Here is a 22,747-nt window from a genome sequence, read left to right as displayed (position 1 = left end):
ATTTCTTGAAAACCAATGTCTATCACTACCAGAGAGGCTCATACAATAAATTCATGCAACTACCACAAAAAAACTAGTTTCAAGTCTTTTCTTCATGCCAATTTCCTGAAAACCAATATCTATCACTACTGTAGAGACTCATCTATCAAATATATACAATAAATGCATGCAACTACCACAAAAAAACTAGTTTCAATTCTTTTCATGGTAATTTCATGAAAACCAATGTCTATCACTACTGTAGAGAGTCAACTATGAAATATATCAAAAAATTCATGCAACTACCAATTAAAAACCAGTTTCAACTCTTTTCTTCCTAATTACTTGAATACCAATGTTTATCACTACTAGTGAGACTCATCTGTCAAATTTATACAATAAATTCATGCAGCAACATAAAAAAACTAGTTTCGAGACTTTTCATGGTAATTTCTTGTAAATCAATGTCTATCACTATTATAAACTATCTAAAGAAACATGTGTCAAATATATACAATATATTCATGCAACTACCACAAAAAACCTAGTTTCAAGTATTTTCATGCTAATTTCTTAAAAACCAATATTTATCACTACTATAGAGACTCATCTATCGAATATATACTATAAATTAATGCAACTACTACAAAAAAAAACTAGTTTCATCTCATTTCATGCTAATTTCTTGAAAACCAATATCTATCACTACTGTAGAGACTCATCTATCAAATATACACAATAAATGCATGCAACTACCACAAAACAACTAGTTTCAAGTGTTTTCATGCTAATTTCTTGAAAACCAATGTCTATCACTACCATAGAGACTCATACAATAAATTCATGCAACTCCCACAAAAAAACTAGTTTCAAGTCTTTTCTTCATGCTAATTTCTTGAAAACCAATATCTATCCCTACTGTAGAGACTCATCTATCAAATATATACAATAAATGCATGCAACTACCACAAAAAACCTAGTTTCAAGTATTTTGATGCTAATTTCTTGAAAACCAATATCTATCACTACTATAGACACTCATCTATCGAATATATACTATAAATTCATGCAACTACTACAAAAAAAACTAGTTTAATCTCATTTCATGCTAATTTCTTGAAAACCAATATCTATCACTACTGTAGAGACTCATCTTTCAAATATATACAATAAATGCATCCAACTACCACAAAAAAACTAGTTTCAATTCTTTTCATGCTAATTTCTTGAAAACCAATGTTTATCACTACTGTAGAGAGTCATCTATGAAATATATCAATAAATTCATGCAACTACCATTAAAAAACTAGTTTCAGCTCTTTTCTTCCTAATTACTGGAAAACCAATGTTTATCACTACTAGTGAGACTCATCTATCAAATTTATACAATAAATTCAAGCAGCTACTTAAAAAAAACTAGTTTCGAGTGTGTTCATGGTAAGTTATTGTAAATCAATGTCTATCAGTATTCTAAACTATCTAAAGACACCTGTGTCAAATATATACAATATATTCATGCAACTACCACAAAAAACCTAGTTTCAAGTATTTTCATGCTAATTTCTTAAAAACTAATATCTATCACTACTATAGAGACTCATCTATCGAATATATACTATAAATTCATGCAACTACTACAAAAAAAAACTAGGTTCATCTCATTTCATGCTAATTTCCTGAAAACCAATATCTATCACTATAGTAGAGACTCATCTATCAAATATATACAATATATGCATGCAACTACCACAAAACAACTAGTTTCAAGTGTTTTCATGCTAATTTCTTGAAAACCAATGTCTATCACTACCATAGAGAATCATACAATAAATTCATGCAACTACCACAAAAAAACTAGTTTCAAGTCTTTTCTTCATGCTAATTTCTTGAAAACCAATATCTATCAGTACTGTAGAGACTCATCTATCAAATATATACAATAAATGCATGCAACTACCACAAAAAAACTAGTTTCAATTCTTTTCATGGTAATTTCATGAAAACCAATGTCTATCACTACTGTAGAGAGTCAACTATGAAATATATCAAAAAATTCATGCAACTACCAATTAAAAACCAGTTTCAACTCTTTTCTTCCTAATTACTTGAATACCAATGTTTATCACTACTAGTGAGACTCATCTGTCAAATTTATACAATAAATTCATGCAGCAACATAAAAAAACTAGTTTCGAGACTTTTCATGGTAATTTCTTGTAAATCAATGTCTATCACTATTATAAACTATCTAAAGAAACATGTGTCAAATATATACAATATATTCATGCAACTACCACAAAAAACCTAGTTTCAAGTATTTTCATGCTAATTTCTTAAAAACCAATATCTATCACTACTATAGAGACTCATCTATCGAATATATACTATAAATTCATGCAACTACCACAAAAAAACTAGTTTCATCTCATGTCATGCTAGTTTCTTGAAAACCAATATCTATCATTACTGTAGAGACTCATCTATCAAAGATATACAATAAATGCATGTAAATACCACACAAAAAACTAGTTTCAAGTCTTTTCTTCATGCTAATTTCTTGAAAACCAATATCTATCACTACTGTAGAGACTCATACAATAAATTCATGCAACTACCACAAAAAAACTAGTTTCAAGTCTTTTCTTCATGCTCATTTCTTGAAAACCAATATCTATCACTACTGTAGAGACTCATCTATCAAATATATACAATAAATGCATCCAACTACCACAAAAAAACTAGTTTCAATTCTTTTCATGCTAATTTCTTGAAAACCAATGTCTATCACTACTGTAGAGAGTCTTCTATGAAATATGTCAATAAATTCATGCAACTACCAATAAAAAACTAGTTTCAACTCTTTTCTTCCTAATTACTTGAAAACCAATGTTTATCACTACTAGTGAGACTCATCTATCAAATTTATACAATAAATTCATGCAGCTACATAAAAAAAAACTAGTTTCGAGTCTTTTCATGGTAATTTCTTGTAAATCAATGTCTATCAATATTATAACCTATCTAAAGAAACATGTGTCAAATATATATAATATATTCATGCAACTACCACAAAAAACCTAGTTTCAAGTATTTTCATGCAAATTTCTTAAAAACCAATATCTATCACTACTATAGAGACTCATCTATCGAATATATACTATAAATTCATGCAACTACCACAAAAAAACTAGTTTCATCTCATTTCATGCTAGTTTCTTGAAAACCAATATCTATCACTACTGTAGAGACTCATCTATCAAAGATATACAATAAATGCATGCAACTACCACAAAAAAAAAACTAGTTTCAAGTCTTTTCATGCTAATTTCTTGAAAACCAATATCTATCACTACTGTAGAGACTCATCTATCAAATATATACAATAAATGCATGCAACTAACACAAAAAAACTAGTTTCAATATTTTTCATGCTAATTTCTTGAAAACCAATGTCTATCACTACCATAGAGAATCATACAATAAATTCATGCAACTACCACAAAAAAACTAGTTTCAAGTCTTTTCTTCATGCTAATTTCTTGAAAACCAATATCTATCACTACTGTAGAGACTCATCTATAAAATATATACAATAAATGCATGCAACTACCACAAAAAAACTAGTTTCAATTCTTTTCATGCTAATTTCTTGAAAACCAATGTCTATCAATACCATAGAGACTCATACAATAAATTCATGCAACTACCACAAAAAAACTAGTTTCAAGTCTTTTCTTCGTGCTAATTTCTTGAAAACCAATATCTATCACTACTGTAGAGACTCATCTATCAAATATATACAATAAATGCATCCAACTACCACAAAAAAACTAGTTTCAATTCTTTTCATGGTAATTTCTTTAAAACCAATGTCTATCACTACTGTAGAGAGTCATTTATGAAATATATCAATAAATTCATGCAACTACCAATAAAAAACTAGTTTCAACTCTTTTCTTTCTAATTACTTGAAAACCAATTTTTATCACTACTAGTGAGACTCATCTATCAAATTTATACAATAAATTCATGCAGCTACATAAAAAAAACTAGTTTCGAGTCTTTTCATGGTAATTTCTTGTAAATCAATGTCTATCAATATTATAAACTATCTAAAGACACATGTGTCAAATATATACAATATATTCACGCAACTACCACAAAAAACCTAGTTTCAAGTATTTTCATGCTAATTTCTTGAAAACCAATATCTATCACTACTATAGACACTCATCTATCGAATATATACTATAAATTCATGCAACTACTACAAAAAAAACTAGTTTCATCTCATTTCATGCTAATTTCTTGAAAACCAATATCTATCACTACTGTAGAGACTCGTCTATCAAATATATACAATAAATGCATGCAACTACCACAAAAAAACTAGTTTCAAGTCATTTCTTCATGCTAATTTCTAGAAAACCAATATCTATCACTACTGTAGAGACTCATCTTTCAAATATATACAATAAATGCATTCAACTACCACAAAAAAACTAGTTTCAATTCTTTTCATGCTAATTTCTTGAAAACCAATGTCTATCACTACTGTAGAGAGTCATCTATGAAATATATCAATAAATTCATGCAACTACCAATAAAAAACTAGTTTCAGCTCTTTTCTTCCTAATTGCTGGAAAACCAATGTTTATCACTACTAGTGAGACTCATCTATCAAATTTATACAATAAATTCAAGCAGCTACATAAAAAAAACTAGTTTCGAGTCTGTTCATGGTAAGTTATTGTAAATCAATGTCTATCACTATTCTAAACTATCTAAAGACACATGTGTCAAATATATACAATATATTCATGCAACTACCACAAAAAACCTAGTTTCAAGTATTTTCATGCTAATTTCTTAAAAACCAATATCTATCACTACTATAGAGACTCATCTATCGAATATATACTATAAATTCATGCAACTACTACAAAAAAAAACTACTTTCATCTCATTTCATGCTAATTTCTTGAAAACCAATATCTATCACTACTGTAGAGACTCATCTATCAAATATATACAATAAATGCATGCAACTACCACAAAAAAACTAGTTTCAAGTCTTTTCATGCTAATTTCTTGAAAACCAATGTCTATCACTACCATAGAGAATCATACAATAAATTCATGCAACTACCACAAAAAAACTAGTTTCAAGTCTTTTCTTCATGCTAATTTCTTGAAAACCAATATCTATCAGTACTGTAGAGACTCATCTATCAAATATATACAATAAATGCATGCAACTACCACAAAAAAACTAGTTTCAATTCTTTTCATGCTAATTTCTTGAAAACCAATGTCTATCAATACCATAGAGACTCATACAATAAATTCATGCAACTACCACAAAAAACTAGTTTCAAGTCTTTTCTTCATGCTAATTTCTTGAAAACCAATATCTATCATTACTGTAGAGACTCATCTATCAAATATATACAATAAATGCATGCAACTACCACAAAAAAACTAGTTTCAATTCTTTTCATGGTAATTTCTTTAAAACCAATGTCTATCACTACTGTAGAGAGTCATTTATGAAATATATCAATAAATTCATGCAACTACCAATAAAAAACTAGTTTCAACTCTTTTCTTCCTAATTACTTGAATACCAATGTTTATCACTAATAGTGAGACTCATCTGTCAAATTTATACAAAAAATTCATGTAGCTACATAAAAAAAACTAGTTTCGAGTCTTTTCATGGTAATTTCTTGTAAATCAATGTCTATCAATATTATAAACTATCTAAAGACACATGTGTCAAATATATACAATATATTCACGCAACTACCACAAAAAACCTAGTTTCAAGTATTTTCATGCTAATTTCTTGAAAACCAATATCTATCACTACTGTAGACACTCATCTATCGAATATATATTATAAATTCATGCAACTACTACAAAAAAAAACTAGTTTCATCTCATTTCATGCTAATATCTTGAAAACCAATATCTATCACTACTGTAGAGACTCATCTATCAAATATATACAATAAATGCATGCAACTACCACAAAAAAAGCTAGTTTCTAATCTTTTCTTCATGCTAAATTATTGAAAATCAATATCTATCACTACTGTAGAGACTCATACAATAAATTCATGCAACTACCACAAAAAAACTAGTTTCAAGTCTTTTCTTCATGCTAATTTCTTGAAAACCAATATCTATCACTACTGTAGAGACTCATCTATCAAATATATACAATAAATGCATCCATCTACCACAAAAAAACTAGTTTCAATTCTTTTCATGCTAATTTCTTGAAAACCAATGTCTATCACTACTGTAGAGAGTCATCTATGAAATATATCAATAAATTCATGCAACTACCAATAAAAAACTAGTTTCAACTATTTTCTTCCTAATTACTTGAAAACCAATTTTTATCACTACTAGTGAAACTCATCTCTCAAATTTATACAATAAATTCATGCAGCTACATAAAAAAAAACTAGTTTTGAGTCTTTTCATTGTAATTTCTTGTAAATCAATGTCTATCACTATTATAAACTATCTAAAGAAACATTTATCAAATATATACAATATATTCATGCAACTACCACAAAAAACCTAGTTTCATGTATTTTCATGCTAATTTCTTGAAAACCAATATCTATCACTACTATAGAGACTCATCTATCGAATATATACTATAAGTTCATGCAACTACCACAAAAAAAAACTAGTTTCATCTCATTTCATGTTAGTTTCTTGAAAACCAATATCTATCACTACTGTAGAGATTGATCTATCAAATATATACAATAAATGCATACAACTACCACAAAAAAAAAACTTGTTTCGAGTCTTTTCTTCATGCTAATTTCATGAAAACCAATATCTATCACTACTGTAGAGACTCATCTATCAAATATATACAATAAATGCATGCAATTACCACAAAAAAACTAGTTTCAATTCTTTTCATGCTAATTTCTTGAAAACCAATGTCTATCACTACTGTAGAGAGTCATTTATGAAATATATCAATAAATTCATGCAACTACCAATAAAAAACTAGTTTCAACTCTTTTCTTCCTAATTACTTGAAAACCAATGTTTATCACTACTAGTGAGACTCATCTATCAAATTTATACAATAAATTCATTCAGCTACATAAAAAAAACTAGTTTCGAGTCTTTTCATGGTAATTTCTGGTAAATCAATGTCTTTCACTATTATAAACTATCTAAAGACACATGTGTCAAATATGTACAATATATTCATGCAACTACCACAAAACACTTAGTTTCGGGTATTTTCATGCTAATTTCTTGAAAACCAATATCTATCACTACTATAGAGACTCATCAATCGAATATATACTATAAATTCATGCAACTACCACAAAAATAACTAGTTTCATCTCATTTCATGCTAATTTCTTGAAAACCAATATCTATCACTACTGTAGAGACTCATCTATAAAATATATGCAATAAATGCATGCAACTACCACAAAAAAAAAAACTTGTTTCTAGTCTTTTCTTCATGTTAATTTCTTGAAAACCAATATCTATCACTACTGTAGAGACTCATCTATCAAATATATACAATAAATGCATACAACTACCACAAAAAAACTAGTTTCAATTCTTTTCATGCTAATTTCTTGAAAACCAATGTCTATCACTACTGTAGAGAGTCATCTATGAAATATATCAATAAATTCATGCAACTACCAATAAAAAACTAGTTTCAACTCTTTTCTTCCTAATTACTTGAAAACCAATGTTTATCACTACTAGTGAGACTCATCTATCAAATTTATACAATAAATTCATTCAGCTACATAAAAAAAACTAGTTTCGAGTCTTTTCATGGTAATTTCTTGTAAATCAATGTCTTTCACTATTATAAACTATCTAAAGACACATGTTTCAAATATGTACAATATATTCATGCAACTACCACAAAAAACTTAGTTTCAGGTATTTTCATGCTAATTTCTTGAAAACCAATATCTATCACTACTATAGAGACTCATCAATCGAATATATACTATAAATTCATGCAACTACCACAAAAATAACTAGTTTCATCTCATTTCATGCTAATTTCTTGAAAACCAATATCTATCACTACTGTAGAGACTCATCTATAAAATATATACAATAAATGCATGCAACTACCACAGAAAAACTAGTTTCAAGTGTTTTCATGCTAATTTCTTGAAAACCAATGTCTATAACTACAATAGAGACTCATACAATAAATTCATGCAACTACCACAAAAAAACTAATTTCAAGTCTTTTCTTCATGCTAATTTCTTGAAAACCAATATCTATCACTACTGTAGAGACTCATCTATCAAATATATACAATAAATGCATGCAACTACCACAAAAAAACTAGTTTCAATTCTTTTCATGCTAATTTCTTGAAAACCATTTTTTATCACTACTTTAGAGAGTCATCTATGAAATATATCAATAAATTCATGCAACTACCAATAAAAAACTAGTGTCAACTCTTTTCTTCCTAATTACTGGAAAATCAATGTTTATCACTACTAGTGAGACTCATCTATCAAATTTATACAATAAATTCATGCAGCTACATAAAAAAAACTAGATTCGAGTCTTTTCATGGTAATTTCTTGTTAATCAATGTCTATCACTATTATAAACTATCTAAAGACACATGTGTCAAATATATACAATATATTCATGCAACTACCTCAAAAAACCTAGTTTCATGTATTTTCATGCTAATTTCTTGAAAACCAATATCTATCACTAATGTAGAGACTCATCTATCAAATATATACAATAAATGCATGCAACTACCACAAAAAAACTAGTTTCAATTCTTTTCATGCTAATTTCTTGAAAACCAATGTCTATCACTACTGTAGAGACTCATCTATCAAATATATACAATAAATGCATGCAACTAACACAAAAAAAACTAGTTTCAAGTCTTTTCGTGCTAATTTCATGAAAACCAATGTCTATCACTACTATAGAGACTCATACAATAAATTCATGGAACTACCACAAAAAAACTAGTTTCAAGTCTTTTCTTCATGCTAATTTCTTGAAAACCAATATCTATCACTACCGTAGAGACTCATCTATCAAATATATACAATAAATGCATGCAACTACCACAAAAAAACTAGTTTCAATTCTTTTCATGCTAATTTCTTGAAAACCAATGTCTATCACTACTGTAGAGAGTCATCTATGAATTATATCAACAAATTCATGCAACTACCAATAAAAAACTAGTTTCATCTCTTTTCGTCCTAATTACTTGAAAGCAAATGTTTATCACTACTAGTGATGGAAACCAAGTAGAGGATGCTCTAGGCCATGAAGCTAAAGCCCAACAAGGGCCCAAGCCCATTAAGGGGTCCAAGCCCAAAAAGGGGCCCAAGCCCAACGAATTACTAGGAGCATGGCAAATGATTTGGGACAAGAGTATAATAAAATGGCTCTTCTTATTTCTTTTGTAGAATAGGGGTGTGAATGTAATAAAAAGGTGTAAGTAGTAAGGGAGTCTAGGGGGGAGTGTAGATAGGAGCCTAGGGGGTGCCAAACCGAATTTCATTGCATTTGTGTGCCATTTAGCTTGCATTTTCAGCACCTCTATAAAGGTGCTTAGCTTGTACAATTCAGATTGGAATTTTATAGTAGAGAGACTATACTCAATTTGGGAGAGAATTTGTGAGTTTTGAGTCTTCCTCTTCTTTGCCTTATCTTGTGAGCTATGGTGAGCTTCAAGTGGTGGCACTCCATCACTTATTTTGGTTCAAGGTTCCAAGTGGCGTGAATGGCTTCTTCCAATCCTCAAAATCCAGCAAGCATCTTCATATAAGTGTCTTCTTTCCTTTCTTCAATTTTCCATTCGGTAGTTTCATTTCCTAATGTGTTTCCTTCATTTTCTACCGTTTACATTCTGTTTTCCAGCTTTGTTCTTTGTTTCTTTTTCGGTTCAGTAGCTAGTTTCTTAATTCTGTCCAGTTTTAATTCTTGTTCTTCTTTCCTTTTGTTTTGATTCAATTTGAAAATACATGGACTTCAATATGAGTCTTGGTTGGTGCTTAGTTTTGGTGAGTTCTTGAATTTAGAACATTGATCCAATTCTAAAGTAAAGTGCCTTTCAAATCCAGCTCAAGTTGTTCCTAAGAATGTCAAGAATCATGTGTTCTTGTAGTTACATTCACATCACGTGGTATCTAGAGTCTAGGCTTGTTTCTTGCTTAAATTTTGAGTTGTATTGCACTTTACTTTCAAGAGCTCTTTAATTCAAGTTGTTTACCATTCTGTTTTAGGATTTATTTTGAGTTTTCTTGCTGTTTTCTTTTGTTACACCATGTGTTTGTGAAAAGGATTCTAGCACTCATTGTTCATATGAGTATGGCTGCTCTTTTGGAATGGCATTCTCCTTCCTAGAGCTGACCTTAAGCTTCCTTTCACTTGTGGTTATATCTTGTTATATGTCTTTTAATTTTGTAATCATGTCAAGTTTTGTCTTAGTCATGTTATTCCATAATTGTCATTACTTCTAGTAGTACTTTTATTGCTTTAATTGTTTCTTGCTTTGGTTTACTTTCTATTTTTTTTTAGTTTATTGCTTGATCCTTTGTGCATTTTCATTTTTGGATTTGAGTTCATGCTTGTATTTTCATTCTATACAAGTTCCTTTACACAATTTCCATTATGTCTTTGCTAGTTCATCATACTGTTTTTCATTCCTAAATAGGCTCCTCTGTTTTCTTACAAACGTGCTACTGCTTTCAATTTACTGCAATTAATTGGCTCATAGGAAATTTGTGAAAATTTGGATTTACATACTTCAAAGTGTTACAAAAGCATAGAAAAAAAAATCACTAAAAAATTCCAAGTACACAAAAAATGATAAATAAAATACGAAAAGTGTACAATACTGCCGAAAAGAATACGGTAATTGGGCAGCAATTTTGAAAAAATTATTTCTCTCAATTGGCTTACTGTTTTTACCTCATTCCAGTGCCATTTTTGAGTTAAGACATTGAAGTTTCTGTGGTTAATTTTTCACATTCCAGTTCGCTTTCAATCAGTACAGTTAAATCTGTAAACATAGCACAGTTTGCTTTAAAAAAAAATAAAAATCCAGTAGCTGTTTTTTGTTTTCTTTAATCTACTCTAGCACTTTTCTTTAGGACTCTTTTTGTGTGCCTTCTTTATTCATTGAGTTCCTTATTTTTCTTGATTGTCTTTCATTCATATTCTTTCTAGTTTGTCATACATTACTCTCTGTTTTTGGTTTAGCTTTTATTGTTTACACCTTTTTCTTGCTTGTCTTTTTGTTCTTCTTAAAAGTTGTGTGGAGACTTGTTCTTAAGTAAGTTGGTTTGCTGTAACATATTTCACTTGAAGCTACTCCATTCCACAAGCAAGGCTTGGTTGAGGACAGAATATTTTCTTGGAGTGGTTTGAGTGCTTTCTTCGGCATTTTTCCAGCAACCTATATCTCACTGTTTTTAATTGTTTAACAAGTTTCTTTCACTGTTTTGTTTTCTGTTTTTGTGTATTTTCTGCTCATGGCTCATTTCTCTAGTGGAGAGTCCTCCAAACCGTGCTCACCACAAAAGGCAGCCCTTTATGAGGACTTAAAGAATGCCAAGCAATCCAATGCTCACTATCTTGAGGTGATAAGGAAGATGGAAGCACGGCTCCAAAGTTTGGAGTTAAACCGAGAGGAAATGCATCAAAACCGTGAGCAAAGAACTCCTCCTCCTAGTCGGCATTCTTCAAGGCACTCCCATGGTTATTATGAAGACAATCCAAGGCCAAGACATCATCACCATGAAGAGAGGCGCCAACATGTGGCTGGCCCTTGTTCTCCAAATGTAAAACTTCCTAGTTTTAGTGGTGATAGTGATCCCAATTGTACCGCCCTGGTAGTCGGAAGTGATGACGTGGCCCCAAGCTACAGTGTAGGCGTGTTGACAAGACGCCAGATCCGCGGAAGGGAAGGAAGTCGGGGGGCTCGTGTAGTCGCCAGTTATTAAGTTGGCGTGCTCCGATCTCCAGCATACCAGGCGATCGCCCAGTTGAAGATGAAGTCGCCAGATGATAAACTCAGTCGACCAAGTGATTGGAGATCGCCAGAACAAGCACATCGCCGAAGATGAAGGTGGTGCAGATTATGAAGGCGGCCGGCGAGACCACAGGGAAGGTGTACGAGAGCACCCTAACTCGCATATTCCAGTAGTGATCGCGCTTCCAAGTTAGCTATGCACTGGGCAGTACCATGCATAAGTAACTTAGCCAAAAGAGAGTCAGAAGCAGCGCCCAAGCCAAGGAGGCTCCAGATGATGGCACGTGTACGACTGGATGCAAGACACGTGTCCAGGTCTGTAACTGCCAGGAGAGAGAAAGTGACCAGGTATATAAGAGTTCTCAACGAACTTCTGAGGTACGCACATTCAGATTATACTCTTTACGCTTGCGAGTTCTTGAGCATACTGTGAGAGAGAACATTGCACGGTTCCTTGAGAGTTCTTGAGTGTTCTTGCTCTTAGTATTTGGTGGTTCGGTCACTGACTTAGGCGTTGGAGTGCGATCGGCCGCAGTGGCGCCGCTCTGTTCTTTTGCAGGTTCTTGAGGTGGATCTTGAAGAAGGACGGAGGTTTGAAGCGGTGCACACGTCGATCCTTTGACGAGGCAGGTTTCAACGTTCTGGTCAACAGGCGGGATCACCAATGTATACTTAGGATGGGAGGCTAAGGTGGACCAAATTTTTGATGTAAATGGGGTTAGGGATGAGCATAGGGTTAAGTTAGCTTCTTTAGAATTTTTGGACTATGCCATGCAATGGTGGCATCAATACCTCATGGACATTGACCTACACAAGAGGCCGCCCGTGGTCTCTTGGAACGATTTGAAAGCATGTTTGCGCGCTTGATTCGTACCCCCACACTTTAGGAAAGACCTTATGTTGAAACTCCAACGGTTTCATCAAGGCGCGCTAAGTGTTGATGATTACTTTTGTACCGCCCTGGTAGCCGGAAGTGATGACGTGGCATCAAGTTATCGTATAGGCGTGTTCATGGGACGCCTGGCTGGCAGAAGGGAAGGAAGTCGGGGGGCTCGTGTAGTCGCCAGTTATTAAGTTGGCGTGCTCCGATCTCCAGCACACCAAAACCGGCGGGTTAAAGATGAAGTCGCCAGATGTAAACCCAGGCGACCAAGTGATTAGAGATCGCCGAAACAAGGACATCGCCGGAGATGAAGGCAGATAGACATTTCCCAGTTGGCCAGAGGATGAGGTCGGGGGACAGCTTGCTTGAGCATACACGGTGAAACAGGTGGTGCAGATCATGAAGGCGGCCGGCGAGACCACAGGGAAGGTGTGTACGAAGGCACCCTAACTCGCCAATCCAGTAGAGATCGCGCTCCAAGACAACTATGCACTGAGTAGTATCATGCATAAGTAACTTAGCCAAAGGAGAGTCAGAAGTAGCGCCCAAGTCAAGGAGGCTCCAGATGATGGCACGTGTACAGCTGGATGCGAGCCACGTGTCCAGATGTGTAACTGCCAGGAGAGAGAAAGTGTCCAGGTATATAAGGGTTTCCCAACGAACTTCTGAGGTACGCACGTTCAGATTGTCTTCTTTACGCTTGCGAGTTCTTGAGTACACTGTGAGAGAGAACATTGCACGGTTCCTTGAGAGTTCTTGAGTGTTACTCTTAGTAATTGGTGGTTCAGTCACTGACTTGGGCGTTGGAGTGCGATCGGCCGCAGCGGCGCCGTTTCGTCTTTTGCCGGTTCTTGAGGTGGATCGCGGCGAAGGACGGAGGCAAACACGGCGCATACGTCGATCCAAGTTTGACGAGGCAAAGCTCCAGCGTTTTGGTCAACAGGCAGGATCATCAGGCGCCCACCGTGGGGCCGTGTAAAACCTGTTCCCATCCACAGCGCGAGTTCTTGGAGGTTTCTGCAGTTTTCTGTGTGGTTGTGTGCTGGTGCAACCATTGTCTGCTGTTCATCTAGGTTTTGTTCGGTAATTTCGCGTTTTCCACCGTTCGTTTGGGTTTTTTGTTCGGTGAGGTGAAGTTTTTGCTGCTTACGCGAGTTTTGGTCGGTGAGATCTGAGTTCTGTTGCTCGTTTGGATTCTCGTGGAAGAAGCGTTGGTTTCTGGTGGAGTTGCGAGTTTCTGTGAAGGTTTGCTGTGTTCTTGAGGTTCTTCGAAGTTTCGCGAAGTTCTGACCAATTGATCGCTGAATCGATCGTCGCTGAAGAAGGTGTTGTTCATTGCTCTCTGTGATTTGTCATGTTTTCATGAGAAAAATGAGAAGCAACCGTTCAAGTCCAGTTGCGCCCGTTGCTGCTGAAGGCGCCATGACTATGGCGCAGATGGTGGAAATCATGCATTCGTTGCAGGCGAATGTGGAAGCCTCGCGTATAGAGCAGGCAAGAATGCACGAGGACTTGGTCGCCTCTCGGGCCAGGAATGATGAGCTTAGCAGAGTGACTGAGGAACTGCGTCAAGCTCTTCAGGAGCAGCGAGGGCGTCCAGTCGCTGAAGAGGTTGCGCCGTCGACGCCGCCTCGTGTTTTCCCTATGCCTTTCGCTCAGGCGATTACCGACACACCCATCCCTGCGAGTGTGGTACCTGTGAAGGTTGTTTTCACCGGCGTGGAGGATCCTGAGGCACATCTCACCATGTTCCATACGCAGATGATGCTGTCAGGAGGATCAGACGCCGTGTACTGCAAGATGTTTGTGAGCACACTCCAGGGAACGACGCTGGAATGGTTTGTGAGCCTGCCTACAGGTCACATAACCAACTTCCAGCAGTTTTCGAAAATCTTCGTCGAGCAGTACATCGTGAACAAGGCACCGCCCAGGGTGTCTTATGATTTGTTCGATATAAGGCAGTATCAGGGAGAGTCCCTCAGGGATTACCTGAATCGTTTTGGGGCGCAAATGGTCCGATCGCCGGCCAAAGATGAACAAATGCTGGTCTATGCATTTAAGAAGGGCGTGCTGCCGGGACCATTCTGCGAAGCATTGATCAGGGCTCACCCTGCCACGTTTGCTGAGGTTAGGCGACTTGCGGTGGCCCACATCGCCGATGAGAGTGAGGTCGCCGAGAAGAGGGGCAGCGTGGCTCCCGCCAGGCCACGTGCCCAGACCAGGATCCAGCCACAGAGGGTGTTGGAGACGGCGGCGGCCAGGAGGGATCAGAGGACTCGCCATCCTTATGATCCAAGGAAGAACAAGGGCAAAGGCCCAGGGCGCCCGCAACCAGCACGCCGAGAGTATAATCGCCCGCCTAAGCACAAGTTTGTCATGGGATTGGCGGACCTGATCGCCATTCCCAATATATCAGCTAGGTTGAAAGCGCCCGAGAAGGTGGGCGACAAGGTGCTGGGGCCAAAGCCAGACGCCTGGTGTGAGTTTCACCAGGGCTTCGGCCACACCGTGGACTCGTGCTTGGCTTTTGGATACCAGCTCGACGATCTGGTCAAGAGCGGGTTCCTAAACGACTACTTGCTGGACAGAAGGACGGGGGGCGCGTCGAGCTCCCAACCAGCAGGTGGAGAGGCTCAGCAGCACGAGATGCCTACACACGGGGAAATCCACACCATTGCAGGGGGTTTCTCGGGTGGTGGATGCACCGCGTCACAAAGGACGAGGTACGCGAGGTCTGTGATGACGGTGGATATGTTTGAAGACCACTCGCCGGATGTGGACATTACGTTCACAAAGCAAGATCTTCGGGACGTTGTGCCTCATGACAACGATCCCATAGTCATCTCGTTGATCACAGCAGGAAGGAAGGTCCACAGGGTTCTGGTGGACCAAGGAAGCTCGGCAGACGTGATGTTCTGGCCGACTTTCACGCAGTTGGAGTTGGGATCTGGGAATCGCCCTGAGGAAGCGAGGGAGCTGGGAATCGCCAGGGCGGTGATCGCCAGAGAAACCAGGCCAAAACCTGTCGAGCAGTGGCTCGAAAGAGAGATCGGAGGAAAGATCTTCAAGCTGGGAAGATCTCTGGAGGTCGAGCTCCAGGACCAGATCGCCAAGGTGATAGAGCGGCATCTGGATGCGTTTGCATGGTCCGCTTCGGACATGCCCGGGATCGATCCCGACTTCTTGTGCCATCATTTGGCGATGGACAACTTGGTGAGACCGTTGCGGCAGAGGAGAAGAAAGTTCAACGAGGAGAGGAGGCAGACGATTAGAGACGAAACCCAGAAGCTCCTCGCTGCAGGCCACATCAGGGAAGTCCAGTACCCTGAATGGCTGACAAATGTCGTACTGGTGAAGAAGAGTAATGGGAAATGGCGCATGTGCGTCGATTTCACTGATCTGAATAAGGCTTGCCCAAAGGACTCATATCCTTTACCAAGCATAGACGCCCTGGTGGATAGTGCTGCAGGGTGTAAGTTGTTGAGTTTCCTGGATGCCTTCTCGGGGTATAACCAGATCAAGATGCATCCCATGGATGAAGAGAAGACTGCCTTCATGACCGAGAGATCGTGCTACTGCTACAAGGTGATGCCGTTTGGGCTAAAGAACGCGGGGGCCACGTACCAAAGGTTGATGGATCGGGTACTTGCACCAATGCTGGGAAGGAATGTGCAAGCGTACGTAGATGACATGGTCGTGACCTCGCCAGAGAAAAGCAAGCACGTTGCGGACTTGGAGGAGTTGTTCACTACGATCGCCAAGTTTAGGTTGAAGCTGAATCCTGAGAAGTGCATCTTTGGCGTGGAGGCTGGGAAGTTCTTGGGTTTCCTCTTAACTGAAAGAGGAATAGAGGCCAACCCGGATAAGTGTGCCGCCATCTTGGCGATGAGGAGCCCGGCCACTGTGAAGGAAGTACAACAACTTACAGGTCGGATGGCCGCCCTGTCTCGGTTCGTGTCTGCTAGCGGAGAGAAGGGCCATCCATATTTCCAGTGTTTAAGGCGCAATAACAAGTTTGCCTGGATGAAGGAGTGTGAGGAAGCCTTCGTCAAGCTGAAGGAGTATCTGGCGAGCCCGCCGGTTTTGTGCAAAACCGCTGGTGGGAACCCCTCTCAGGTTGTATTTTGCTGTAACTGAGAGGGCGGTGAGTGCGGTGCTCGCCCAGGACCAAGATCAGGCTCAAAAGCCTATTTATTTTGTTAGTAAGGTGCTGCAGGGCCCCGAAACGAGATATCAGGCCCTGGAGAATGCTGCACTGGCTGTGGTATTTTCGGCGAGGAGGTTGCGTCACTATTTCCATAGTTTTACAATACTGGTGATGACCGACCTGCCCATCCAGAAGGTCTTGAAGAAGCCCGACGTTGCGGGAAGGATGGTGAAGTGGGCGGTGGAGCTGTCGGAGTTTGATATCAGGTATGAGCCCCGAGGCCCGATCAAGGGGCAGATCTTCGCAGACTTCGTGGTCGAGCTCTCGTCTGAAGCGACACGAGTTGAAGGGGATGATTTCCGTTGGGTGCTTTCAGTGGACGGATCGTCGAACCAGCAGGGTAGCGGTGCTGGAGTCATCTTGGAGGGACCCAACGGCGTGCTGATCGAACAATCTTTGAGGTTTGCCTTCAAGGCCAGCAACAATCAAGCAGAATATGAGGCGCTGATCGCCGGGATCTTGCTGGCCAAGGAGATGGGAGCTAGAGTGCTGATGGCAAAGAGTGACTCGCTGCTAGTCAAGGGGCAAGTAACAAGCGAGTTCCAGGCTAAAGATCCACAAATGGCGGCTTACCTGGAGTATGTACAGGAATTGAAGAGTTCCTTTGCCTCCTTTGAAGTGGTGCATGTGCCCAGAGAGCAGAATGCCCGAGCTGACTTGCTGGCTAAGCTCGCCAGTTCAGGCAAGGGGGGTAGGCAGAGGACGGTGATTCAAGAAACTCTGAAGACACCGAGAGCATTTGTGGCAGATCACCTGGTTCTTCAGATAAGCAAGTCGACGGAGACAGCGGCAAGGAGTCACAGGTCTTTGACTCAAGAGACCTTGAGATCGCCAAGAATAAGAGCATGTCGGGAAGAAAAGGTGAACATGACGCAGGTTCTTGAGGTGGATCGCGGCGAAGGACGGAGCCAAACACGGCGCATACGTCGATCCAAGTTTGACGAGGCAAAGCTCCAGCGTGTTGGTCAACAGGCAGGATCAACTTTAAACAACTAGACACGCTTTTAATTCGAGTTAATATGGATGAGAGTGAGGAGGCTAAGATAGCTATGTTTGTGAGTGGACTTCGAAGGGATATTCAAGACGTGGTAGAGTTACAAGAATATTCTTCTTTGGAAAATGTGGTGCACCTTGCTAGCAAAATTGAAAATCAACTTGCAAGGAAAAATGCTTTCAAAAATTCTTCTAAAGATAACTACTACCACTCTTCTTGGAAAAATAAAAACTCTTTTTCAAACATCCCTTCTAAGGACTCTACTTTCAAACCTAGAGAGTCTAAGCCTTCCACTTCCAGTGCTAGGCCTAAATCACCACAAAAATCGTCTAGTAAGAAGTGTTTTAAATGTTTAAGCTATGGACATATTGCTTCTAATTGCCCTACTAAACGAACTATGTATATGCATGATGGGGTAGATAGTAGTGAGCATGGGTCCGAATCTTCTAGACATTCCTCACCTTCTAGATCCCCAAGTGAGAGTGAAAGTGAAAGCCCACATGAGGGTGACCTATTAGTAATAAGACGCATGCTTGGACAAGTGTTAAAACCTTTTGATGAAACTCAAAGAGAAAATATTTTTCATTCAAGGTGTCTTATTAATGATAGAGTTTGCTCTTTGATTGTGAATGGGGGGAGTTGTGCAAATGTGGCAAGCACAAGAGTGGTAGACAAACTTGGATTGCCTACCATCTCTCATGCCAAGCCCTACAAGTTACAATGGTTGAGTGAGGTGGGTGAGATAGTAGTGAACAAACAAGTCCTCATTACATTTTCCATTGGCAAATATAAAGATGAGGTCTTGTGTGATGTTGTTCCAATGGAAGCTACTCATATCCTTTTAGGTAGGCCATGGCAATTTGATAGAAAAAAATTTCATGATGGCTTTACCAACAAAATTTCTTTTAACTTCCATGGACACAAAGTCATTCTCAAGTCTCTCTCTCCAAAGGAGGTACATGAGGACCAAGTCAAAATGAGAGAAAAGAGAGAGAAAGAAAAAGAAATTAAAAATTCCAAAAGAAGCCTTCTCATATCTTCCCAACAAGTTCAAAAGGTAATAGTTACTCACAAGCCTATTTTTTTAGCTATTCCTAGACCTATTGAATATGAGTCGGCTAAGGATAGTCCCACATGTTTGGACCATTTGGTAAAGGAATATGAAGATGTGTTTCAAGATCCTCCTAAAGGCTTACCACCTCTAAGAGGGATTTAACACCAAATAGACTTCATGCCTGGGGTTTCTTTACCAAATCGCCCTGCGTATAGGACCAATCCCCAAGAGACCAAAGAAATTCAAAGACAAGTTGAGGAATTATTAGCTAAGGGGTGGGTTCAAGATAGCATGAGCCCATGTGCTATGCCTGTCATACTTGTCCCTAAAAAGGATGGGACATGGAGGATGTGTACGGATTGTCGCGCTATAAATAACATCACCATCAAATATAGGCATCCCATTCCTAGGTTAGATGACTTATTGGATGAATTACATGGGTCTAAAATATTTTCCAAAATTGATCTTAAGAGTGGTTACAATCAAATTCGAATTAAACATGGTGATGAATGGAAAACCGCTTTTAAGACCAAATTTGGTTTATATGAGTGGTTGGTCATGCCTTTTGGCTTGACTAATGCTCCTAGTACCTTCATGCGACTCATGCATCATGTTTTAAGAGCATTCATTGGCAAGTTTGTTGTGGTTTACTTTGATGATATTCTTATATATAGCTTGTCCTTAGAAGATCATGAGTCACATGTTAGACAAGTTCTAGAAACCCTTAGGAAGGAGAAGTTGTATGCTAACCATGCTAAATGTTTCTTTGCATTAGATCATATAGACTTCCTAGGGTTTGTGGTTAGTCATAAAGGGGTGCATGTAGATCAAACAAAAGTTGCAGCAATTCAACATTGGCCTACACCCACCAATGTCAATGAAGTACGAAGCTTTCATGGCCTTGCTAGTTTTTATAGGCGGTTTGTGAAAGACTTTAGTACAATTGCCGCACCTTTAAATGCCATAGTAAAGAAGGATGTGGTTTTTAAGTGGGGACAAGAGCAAGAAAACGCTTTTCAAACTTTGAAGGCTAAATTAACTAAAGCCCCTGATCCTGCCTGTTGACCGGAGCGCTGGAGAATGCCTCGTCAAAGGATCGACGTGCGCGCCGCTTCTCACTTTCGTTCCTCCTCTGGATCTATCTCAAGAACCTGCAAAGAAACGACACGGCGCCGCTGCGGCCGATCGCACTCCGACGCTCAAGTCAGTGACGGTATCACCAAATACTAAGAACTGGAACCGTGCAAACTCTCTCTCACAAACAGCTCTGTCACTCTGCAAGCGTAAAGTGTATGAACTGAACGCGCGTACCTTAGAAAATCTGTTAAGAACTCTTATATACTTGGTGGTTTTCTCTCTCCTGGCAGTTACAGACCTGGACACGTGGCTCGCATCCAACTGTACACGTGCCATCATCTGGAGGCTCCCTGACCTGGCGCTGCTTCTACTCTTATTTTGGCTAAGTTACTTATGCATGGTACTGCCCAGTGCATAGCTAACTTAGGAGTGCGAAGACTTGTCTAGCGAAAAGATTGAAAGAGCCCTCGTCAACACCGATCTATGTGGCACTGACGCAGAATTCCAAGCGATCGTACTTTCTGCTGCTCTGACGCTCCACCAAACCCTTCACCGATCGCTCGACACGTGGCTTCATCAACGGCTCTCTTCATCTGCCGTTAGTGCTTCCAAAACTTATTTCGAAAACCCTTAAACCTCTTACGCTCCTACTGTTCCATCACTTTCTTCACACTTGCATACGCTCTCATTTCCTTCTGCGAAAGCTCTCGACGTTCCTCGACGCTCTAGATCACCACCTCCCTTCAACGTTTTCCTGATCATCGAAAGGTAACTACTTTCCTTCATCTGCTGGGTTCCCTTGCATTTTCACCGATTCGCATCATCCTGTAACTGTCTGGTGCATACGCTGTGGGCTGTTTTTCCATTTCTCCTTCTGCGTAACTTAGGGCTTTGTCGATCGTCGCAACGAACTCACATTCGTTCGTCTTTCACCTTCCTTCTATGATCGAGTCAGCCTTTGTAACCCTCCTGATTATTATTCTTTCTCTTTCTTCTTCCTTTGCAGTTGCTACCATGACTCGCACCAAGATTACCCCGAACCCCCCTCCATCAGCGCGAAACCCTCCTTCACAAGCACACGACTCAACGCAAGTTCGTGGTGCTCCCTCTTCGCAGGCTGTGAGGCCTGCGTCTTCCCAAACCGCTCTGGCCCAGACGACTCCACCAAACGCTGGAGGAGCCCCCATCCCTCTGCCAGACTTCAAGGCTTTATACCCATGGGCTAACCCAACCCTCTTAAAGGAAACCTCGTCGGTGAACACTGCGGGAGCGGTTCTGCGATTGACCAATGGGGACGAGGCCCACCAATCGTTTCACAAGGAGCACGATGAGAGAATGATGGTGCTGCCTTGCCCCGCCGCTCTGCCAGTGTGCGCCGATGATAAAGTGAGCGCCGACGGGCCCTTCTGCTTCGTCTACACCACTTTCTTCAAGAAGGTCAAACTCAGGTTCCCTCTTACTCGATTTTAGAGGGAACTCTTAACCGAGCTCAACATCGCTGCCGCCCAGCTTCACCCCAACAGCTGGGCGTTTGTCCGAGCTTTCGAGATAACGTGCGCCCACCTGGGGTTGCCCGCGTCAGTGGACGTGTTTTTATTCCTGTTTGAGGCCAAGCACCCAGGAGATCGCCTGTGGGTCAGCCTGAATGCCATTGCTGGGAGATCCATTTTCACCATCTTCCAGCAGTCGTACAAGGATTGGAAGGGGAAGTTCATCCAGGTTCGCGCAAATGACAAAGACACTTCCCTTCTCGACGGTTTCCCCTTGTACTGGGTGGACAAGGGGAAAAAGGAGTCCAAGAGCTGCTTCAGGAGGCCCAGAAGTCCTGATAGCATGGGAGCTTTGGACCGAGACCTTTGCCTATTCTGGAAGAGGGTGGCAGATGCCCACATAACATTCTTGACCCCCACCCTGATTTCCTTGGAGTTCTTTGAGGACCAGTTGGAATTCCAAATAGGTCAGGACGCTACACTCTTGTCTTGACATTGCTTCTGATATTGTTTCTGGGCGTCTTGTGCGACACACACAAGACTTTGGTTTTATCTTTTCTGCATATGCCTGTTTTTGCTGTCTCATTGCCTTGTACACTAATCTTTTTTCCCCTTGGAGCTAACTCATGCACTTTCGTTCCATGCAGATACCATGTTGGGTAAGAACATGCTCGCTGACTTGAAGGCGCTCGCCCGCAACCACGGGTTGGCGACCGGTTCCCAGACGGTGCCCAACTCGGCGGTCGAGAAGGCCATCATTCATGGGCGATCACTGCCTAAGGAGCCCACCCAACGAAAGAAACTGGTCCTTAAAAGGCCAAAGCGAAAAGCCCCCCAAGTTGTCCAAGAGGAGGAGGAAGAGGACGACGAGGTCACTGAGGATGGCCTCGTTAAAAAGAGGAAAAGGGTGGCACCACCTTCTCCACCTGCCCCACCCCCTCTTCCAGCTTCAACACCACCATCAACACCTGCTCCTCCTCCCTCATCGCCAACACCACGAGCCCCTT

This window comes from Phaseolus vulgaris, chromosome 11, assembly GCF_000499845.2.
Source record: "Phaseolus vulgaris cultivar G19833 chromosome 11, P. vulgaris v2.0, whole genome shotgun sequence".
In the NCBI taxonomy this organism is placed as follows: domain Eukaryota; kingdom Viridiplantae; phylum Streptophyta; class Magnoliopsida; order Fabales; family Fabaceae; genus Phaseolus; species Phaseolus vulgaris.
Note: the sequence above shows the minus strand (reverse complement) of the source record.